The 8,930-nt window shown below is 44.5% G+C and overlaps 1 long non-coding RNA gene across 1 annotated transcript; it reads left to right on the top strand.

The window, feature by feature from the left end:
* The first annotated feature begins 1,111 nt into the window (after positions 1-1,111).
* Positions 1,112-8,679, top strand: LOC114112908 (uncharacterized). Its single transcript, XR_006058522.2, has 2 exons — positions 1,112-1,255; positions 8,471-8,679. It is a non-coding gene; the product is annotated as an uncharacterized LOC114112908 (long non-coding RNA).
* Positions 8,680-8,930: the final 251 nt, after the last annotated feature.

The following is an 8,930-nucleotide window of genomic DNA, read 5'->3' as shown; positions in this document are numbered from 1 at the left end:
CAAAGTACTGGAGTTTCAGCTGCAGCATCAGTCCTTCCAGTGAATATTCAGGGTGATTTCCTTTAGGATTGACTGGTTTGATCTCCTTGCAATCTAAGGGACTCTCAGAGTCTTCTCCAACGCCACAGTTTGAAGGTATCAGTTCTTTGGTGCTCAGCCTTTCTTATTGCCCAGCTCTCACATCCATACATGACTACTGGAAAAACCATAGCTTTGACTATAGAGATCTTTGTAGGCAAAGTAATATTAGTTTCTGCTTTTTAATATGCTGTCTAGGTTTGTCATTGCTTTTCTTCCAAGGAGTAAGCATCTTTTAATTTCATGGCTGTAGTCATTGTCCACAGTGATTCTGGAGCCCAAGAAAATTAAGTCTGCCACTGTTTCCATTGCTTCCCTATCTATTAGCCATGAAGTGTTGAAACCAGATGCCATGATCTTTGTTCTTTGAATGTTGAGTTTCAAACAAGTATTTTCACTCTCCTCTTTTACCTTCATCAAGAGGCTCTTTAATTCCTCTTTGCTTTCTGCCATTAAAGTGGTATCATCTGTATATCTGAGGTTACTGATATTCTCTCTGCAGCCTTGATTCCAGCTTGTGATTCAACCAGCCTGGCATTTCCTATGATGTAGTCTGCATAGAAATTAAATAAGCAGGGTGACAATATGCAGCCTTGATGTACTTCTTTCCCAATTTGGAATCAGTCTGTTGTTCCATGTTTGGATCTAACTGTTGCTTCTTCACCTGCATACAGATTTCTCAGGAGGCAGGTAAGGTGGCCTGGTATTCCCAACTCTTTAAGAATTTTCCAAAAAAACTAACAACGAAAAAGAATTTGTTGGGATCCACACAGTCAAAAGCTTTTGAGTAGTCAATGAAGCAGAAGTAGATGTTTTTCTAGAATTCTCTAGCTTTTTCTATGATCCAACAGATATTGGCAATTTGATCTCTGGTTCCTCTGTCTTTTCTAAATCCAGCTTGTACATCTGGAAGTTCTCTGTTCAGATACTATTGAAGCCTAGCTTGAAGGATTTTGAGCGTTACTTTCCTAGCATGTGAAATGCATGCAATTGTGTGGTAGTTTGAACATTCCTTGGCGTTGCCTTTCTCCCTCTTCCAACAACCTAAGAGATGGCTCTACACATGGACATCACCAGATGGTCAATACTGAAATCAGATGGATTATGTCCTTTGAGCCAAAGATGGAGAAACTCTATACAGTCAGCAAAGACAAGACAGGGAATGGACTGGCACCTAGTAAGTGCTATGCACCGTAAGTACTGGCACATAATAAATTAAATGTGAGCTCTTGTGCTGGGATCAGTGAAGATGTGACCATTTGACTCAATGGGGTTAAACAACAAGGGAATTTGTTATTTCACCAACTGGAAGTCCCTGGGCATTCTTGACCTCAGGATTGACTGATGCAGTGGTTCTATGATAGCATAAAGACCTAGAAACTCTGTCTCCTGCTCTGCACACTGGCTTCAACCCAAGGGTAGTGGCAACACTCAGTGGCAAGGTGGTTTTCAGCAACACCTGGAGAATCCTACATCCTCACTCTTCCCCAGCAAGAGAAAGAAACTGAGTTCCTAAACCTAAACCAAGCAGGGCAAAGTCTAAGAGAGTTTTGCCAAAAGAATGCACTTTGGGGTCACAGCAAACACCCTCTTCCAACAACACAAGAGATGACTCTACACATGGACATCACCAGATGGTCAATACTGATTTCAGGTCGATTACACTCTTTGAGTCAAAGATGGAGATGCTCTATACAGTCAGCAAAGACAAGACATGGAACTGACAGTGGCTCAGATCGTGAGCTCCTTATCCAAAAATTCAGGCTCAAATTGAAGAAACTAGGGAAAACCACTAGACCATTCAGTTCTGTTCAGTCGCTCAGTCGTGTCTGACTCTTTGCGACCTCATGGACTGCAGCACGCCAGGCTTCCCTGTCCGTCACTAACACCCAGAGCTTGCTCAAACTCATGTCCATTGCATCGGTGAGGCCATCCAACCATCTCATCCTCTGTCATCCCCTCCTCCTGCCTTCAATCTTTCCCAGCCTCAGGGTCTTTTCTGATGAGTCAATTCTTAACATCAGGTGGCAAACGGATTGGAGCTTCAGCTTCAGCATCAGTTCTTCCAATGAATATTCAGGACTGATTTTCTTTAAGATTGACTAGTTTGATCTCCTTGTAGTCCAGGGGACTCTCAAGAGTCTTCTCCAACACCACAGTTCAAAAGCATCAGTTCTTCAGTGCTCAGCTTTCTTTATAGTCCAACTCTCACATCCATATAGGACTACTGGAAAAATATAGCTTTGACTAGATGGACCTTTGCCAGCAATGTCTCTGCTTTAAAATATGCTGGCAACCTACTCTAGTATTCTTGCCTGGAGAATCCCATGGACAGAGGAGCCTGGTGGGCTACAGTCCATGGGGTCGCTAAGAGTCGGACATGACAGAGTGACTTCACTTTCACTTTTCACTTTCATACATTGAGGAAGGAAATGGCAACCCACTCCAGTATTCTTGCTTGGGGAATCCCAGGGACAGAGGAGTCTGGTGGGCTGCCGTCTAGGGGGTTGCACAGAGTCAGACATGACTGAAGCGACTTAGCAGCAGCAGCAGCTTGGTCATAGCTTTTCTTCCAAGGAGAAAGCATTTTTTAATTTCATGGCTGCAGTCACCATCTGCAGTGATTTTCAGTTCAGTTCAGTTCAGTTCAGTTGCTCAGTCGTGTCTGAAACTTTGCGACCCCATGAATCGCAGCATGCCAGGCCTCCCTGTCCATCACCAACTCCCAGAGCTCACTCAGACTCACGTCCATCGAGTCAGTGATGCCGTCCAGCCATCTCATCCTCTGTCATCCCCTTCTCCTCCTGCCCCCAATCCCTCCCAGCATCAAAGTCTTTTCCAATGAGTCAACTCTTTGCATGAGGTGGCCAAAGTACTGGAGTTTCAGCTTCAGCATCATTCCTTCCAAAGAAATCCCAGGGCTGATCTTCAGAATGGACTGGTTGGATCTCCTTGCAGTCCAAGGGACTCTCAAGAGTCTTCTCCAACACCACAGTTCAAAAGCATCAATTCTTCGGTGCTCAGCTTTCTTCACAGTCCAACTCTCACATCCATACATGACCACAGGAAAAACCATAGCCTTGACTAGACAGACCTTAGTAGGCAAAGTAATGTCTCTGCTTTTGAATATGCTGTCTAGGTTGGTCATAACTTTTCTTCCAAGGAGTGAGCGTCTTTTAATTTCATGGCTGCAGTCACCATCTGCAGTGATTTTGGAGCCCCCCAAAATAAAGTCTGACACTCTTTCCACTGTTTCCCCATCTATTTGCCATGAAGTGATGGGACCAGATGTCATGATCTTCGTTTTCTGAATGTTGAGCTTTAAGCCAACTTTTTCAATCTCCATTTTCACCTTTCATCTGCATATCTGAGGTTATTCTCTCACTGTTTCAAGGTGTGTCATCTGCATATCTGAAGTTATTGATATTTCTCCTGGCAATCTTGATTCCAGCTTGTGCTTCATCCAGCCTGGCATTTTGCGTGATGTACTCTGCAAAGAAGTTAAATAAGCAGAGTGACAATATGCAGCCTTGTTGTACTCCTTTCCTAGTTTGGAACCAGTCTGTTGTTCCATGTCCCGTTCTAACTGTTGCTTCTTGACCTGCATACAGATTTCTCAGGAGACAGTAAGGTGGTCTATTGTTCCCAACTCTTTAAGAATTTCCTCCATTTTGTTGGATCTGCACAAACTGGATCACAAATGACTGGTTTTGGCATAGTAAATAAAGCCGAAGTAGATGTTTTTCTGGAACTCTTGCTTTTTTGATGATCCAACGGATGTTGGTGATCTCTGGTTCCTCTTCGTTTTCTAAATTCAGCTTGAACATCTGGAAGTTCACGGTTCACATACTGTTGAGGGCTGGCTTGGACAATTTTGAGCATTACTTTGCTAGTGTGTGAGCTGAGTGCAATTGTGTGGTAGTTTGAACATTCTTTGGCATTGCCTTTCTTTGGGATTGGAATGAAAACTGACCTTTTCCAGTCCTGTGGCCACTGCTGAGTTTTCCAAATTGTTGGCATATTTTCCAAATATGCTGGCATATTGAATGCAACACTTTTACAGCATCATCTTTCAGGATTTGAAATAGCTCAACTGGAATTCCATCACCTCCACTAGCTTTGTTTGTAGTGATGCTTCCTAAGGCCCACTTCTCTTTCCAGGATGTCTGGCTCTAGGTGAGCGATCGCATCATCATGATTATCTGTGTCATGAAGATCTTTTTTGTGTAGTTCTTCTATGTATTCTTGCCACCTCTTCTTGATATCTTCTGCTTCTGTTAGGTCCATACCATTTCTGATCCTTTATTGTGCTCATCTTTGCATGAAATGTTACACTGGTATCTTTGATTTTCTTGAAGAGATCTCTAGTCTTTCCCATTCTATTGTTTTCCTCTATTTCTTTGCATTGATTACTGATTACTGAGGAAGGCTTTCTTATCTCTCCGTGCTAATCTTTGGAACTCCGCATTCAGTTGGGTATATCTTTCCTTTTCTTTGCCTTTAGCTTCTCTTCTTTTCTCAGCTATTTGAGGCCTCCTCAGACAAGTGTCTTGCCTCTTTGCATTCCTTTTTCTTGGGGATGGTCTTGATCACTGCCTCCTGTATAATGTCACGAACCATTTAGGTATGACCTAAATCAAATCGCTTATGCTTATACAGTGGAGGTGACAAATAGATTCAAGGGATTAGATCTGGTAGACAGCGCCTGAAGAACTATGGATAGAGGTGTATAACATTGTACACGAGGCAGTGGCCAAAACCATCCCCAAGAAAAAGAAATACAAGAAGGCAAAGCAGTTGTCTGAACAGGCCTTACAAATAGCTTTGAAAAGAGGAGAAGTGAAAGGCAAAGGAGAAAGGGAAAGATATACCCAACTGAATGCAGAGTTCCGGAGAACAGCAAGGAGAGATAAGAAAGCCTTCTTAAGTGAACAATGCAAAGAAATAGAGGAAAGCAATAGAGTGGGAAAGACTAGAGATCTTCAGGAAAATTGGAGATACCAAGGGAACGTTTCATGCAGAGATGGGCTCAATAAAGGACAGAAACAACAAGGACCCAACAGAAGCAGAAGAGATTACGAAGAGGTGGCAAGAATGCCCAGAAGAGCTATACAAAAAAGGTCTTAATGACCCAGATAACCACGATGGTGTGGTCATTCACCTAGAACCAGATATCCTGGAGTGTAAAGTCAAGTGGACCTTAGGAAGCATTATTTAGAACAAATTTAGTAGAGGTGATGGAATTGTAGCTGAGCTATTTAAAATCCTAAAAGATGATGCTGTTATAGTGCTGCACTCAACTTGCCAGCAAATTTGGAAAACAGCAGTGGCCACAGGACAGGAAAAGTTCAGTTTTCATTCCAACCCCAAAGAAAAGCAATGCTAAAGAAAGTTGCTAAGAAACTACCATACAATTGCTCCCATCTCCTATACTAGCAAGGTGATGCTCCAAATCCTTCCAGTTAGGCTTCAATAGCATGTGAACTGAGAACTTCCAGATGTGCAAGCTGGATTTAGAAAAGGCAGAGGAACCAGAGATCAAATTACCAACATCTGTTGGATCATAGAAAAAGCAAGGGAATTCCAGAGAAACATCTACTTCTGCTTTGTGGACTACTCAAATGCCTTTGATTGTTGGATCACAACAAACTGTGGAGAATTCTTAGAGAAATGGGAATACCAGACCACCCTGCCTGCCTCCTGAGAAACCTGTATGCAGGTCAACAAGCAACAGTTCAAACCAGACATGGAACAACAGCCTGGTTCAAAACTGGACAAGGAGTACATCAAGGCTGCATATTGTCACCCTGCTTATTTAACTTCTATGCAGAATACATCATGTGAAATCCTGAGCTGGATGAACCGCAAGCTGGAATCAAGACTGCAGAGAGAAATATCAATAACTTCAGACATGCAGATGGTACCACTCTAATGGCCGAAAGCAAAGAAGAATTAAAGAGCCTCTTGATGAGGCTGAAAGAGGAGAGTGAAAAAGCTGGCTCAAAACTCATCATTCAAAAAACAAATGTCATGGCATCTGGTCCAATCACCTTATGGCTAATAGACAGGAAAAAATGGAAACAGACAGATTTTATTTTCTTTGGCTCCAAAATCACTGTGGATGGTGACTGTCACCATGAAATTAAAGGGTGCTTGCTCCTTGGAAGGAAAGCTATGACCAACCTAGACAGCATATTAAAAGGCAGAGACATGACTTTGCTGACAAAGACCCATCTAGCCAAGCTATGGTTTTTCCAATAGTCATGTACGCATGTGAGAGTTGAACTGTAAAGAAGGCTGAGTGCCTAAGAATTGGTACTTTCGAATTGTGGCCTGGAGAAGACTCTTGAGAATCCGATGAACAGCAAGGAGATCCAACAAGTCAATCCTAAAGGAAATCAACCCTGAATATTCCTTGGAAGGACTGATGCTGAAGCTGAAGCTCCAATACTTTGGCCACCTGATGCAAAGAGCTGACTCACTGGAAAAGGCCCTGATACTGGCAGGTATTGAGGTCAAAAGGAGAGGGGGTGACAAAGGATGAGGTGCTTGGATGGCATCGCTGACTCAATGGACATGAGTTTGGGCAAACTCTGGGAGATAGTGAAGGACAGAGAAGCCTGGCATGCTGCAGTCCATGGTGTCACAGAGAGCTGGCCATGACTTAGCGACTGAACAGCAAGTCTGACTGGTCAAGCTGTGTCTTGTGCTCATTCGTGGACCAATAACAGCACCAAAACAGTGCCAGGAGCTGCTACTATTAGCCTTCACTGGCTCCACCCCCAGAGCTGAAACTAGGACAAACATTCCCAGAATAGGGGAGCTGGCCAGAGGAGGACTCTGTTGGGAATGTATAAGGAGGAAGCAGCTTTAAAGAACTGGTGACCCTTGTTAGCTGGAGGACTGGGGGAACACTGGGTTGCACAATACTGTGTACCCTTCCAGTGTCCAGTGGTGCTAGATCCAGAGGAAGAAGAGGTTTATTTGGATTGAGGGTGGAGGTATGTTTTTGGAGGATCCCTGGAGGCTTTGCCTCTGAATCCTGAAATATGAGAAAGATTTCCTCAGCTGGGAACGTCTGGAAAGAGTCAGAGGGTATAGCATGAGCAGAGATCTGTCGATTTCGGGGAAGTTGGGACCGTGGGCAGAGTAGCCTTGGGGGAGGGAGGTGGAATGTGAGATGGGGCCTTCAGGGCACAGGACTCCTTCCTCCCCACCTCACCTCTGGGCTGAGAGGACCAGAATAACAGATAACATTACCAAGTGCTTGCTGTGCGTGCATACTTTCTGGGCAATTAATCCTCATGACAGCTCTAGGGAGAAGTACTGCTGCTGTCCCATTTTACAGCTGGGGAAAGTGAGACACAGATCAGGTAATTTGCCTAAAATCACACAACTGGCCAGGGCAGACCTGGGCTACAAATCCAAGCAGTCTGACCTCAAAGCCTATGCTTTCAACATGCCCTTACTACCTTCCTTGCTTGTCCCCATCCCAATAGGGGGTGAGCAGCACGGGGCAGGGAGAGAGACGTTCCACCAGGCCTGTGCGTCATTTTGTGAGTCCCTGCAGCTGGTGGTTGCCGCAGCAGGGCCACATGCATCTGGCAGACAAAGGCTCAAGAAGGTTTTGTCTCCAGTGGGCAGGGAGCCGGCCCCCCTCCTGAGGCATGGGAGGCAGGGAGAAGGTGGGAGAGCTGACATGGAAGGAGCTCCAGGGCCAGGAGATCTTCCTTCCTAGTACTTGAGTTCTTTGAGTCTCCGTTCTCTCCTTTGAAATAATAATAATTCTCATTATTCCAAATAGCATGCTATTAGGAGGAGGCAGATGGAACTCGGTAAAGAATACAAAACTGCTTTTTACCATGTCATTCAAAGGTTATTTGTTTTTCTTGCTAAAGCAGAAATCCTGGGTTGGAAATGTTAGCAGTGATTGCCTTTGCAGCTTCATTCTTTGTTCTGCCTTTTTTTTTTTTTTTAATCTTCTGTACAATGAACATATTTTGCTTTTTAATGGACTCTCCCCCACAAAGAAGAACATTGAAATTTATTATTAAAATTCTTCCACGGGATATATCTACATAAACCTATGCAGATGTATGCAGAATGGCTTTGGAAGGCAACCCAGGAAACTGTGTGCAGCCTGGGGGAGGGGAAATGACAGTCTGGGGTGGGGGTGGGGGACTGCCCTTGAGCTGTAGGCTCTCTGGGACTGCTTGAATTATTATTTATTTATTTTAGGATTTGCTTGCATCACCTCTCAAAAACTTTTTCTTTTTTTTTGGTCAAGAGGAAGAATCAGACCCAAGTCCCAAATCCTTACTGGGTCCCCTGGTGACCATACTTGGGATCCGTCTCTGAGCTCCCCCTCCCCTTCTCTGTTCTGGCTTTTTAGGAGATGCCTTCGGGAGGGACCCCGGTGGAACTGGAAGACTGACTTGCCTTGTCTCCCAGCCAAGCAGCTGATTCCAAGGAAGTGGGTGTCAGACATCTTGCAGGTGGTGGGGAGTTCTTCCCCCACTCAGTGTGGACCTACTCACTGCATCCTCCACACCAAGGCCACATTCCTTTTCTTTTTAATTAATAAAATTAATTAATTTTTAACTGTGATGAGTCTTCGTTGCTGTGCATGCTCAGGCTTCCTCTAGCTGCAGAGAGTGCGGGCTACTCTTTGCGGTGGTACGAGGGCGTCTTGTTGCGGGGCATGGCTCTAGGCCCTCGCGTTTCAGTAGCTGCAGCCCAATGGGCTTAGTTGCTCCGCTGCATATGGGATCTTTCCAGATCAGGAGTTGAACCCGTGTGCCCTTCATTGGCAGGCGGATCCTGGCCACATTTCTTAGGGCAGTATAAGGTCC

This window comes from Ovis aries, chromosome 2 (genome assembly GCF_016772045.2).
Source record: "Ovis aries strain OAR_USU_Benz2616 breed Rambouillet chromosome 2, ARS-UI_Ramb_v3.0, whole genome shotgun sequence".
NCBI lineage: Eukaryota > Metazoa > Chordata > Mammalia > Artiodactyla > Bovidae > Ovis > Ovis aries.
Note: the sequence above shows the minus strand (reverse complement) of the source record. Positions and strands in the feature narration are given on the sequence as shown.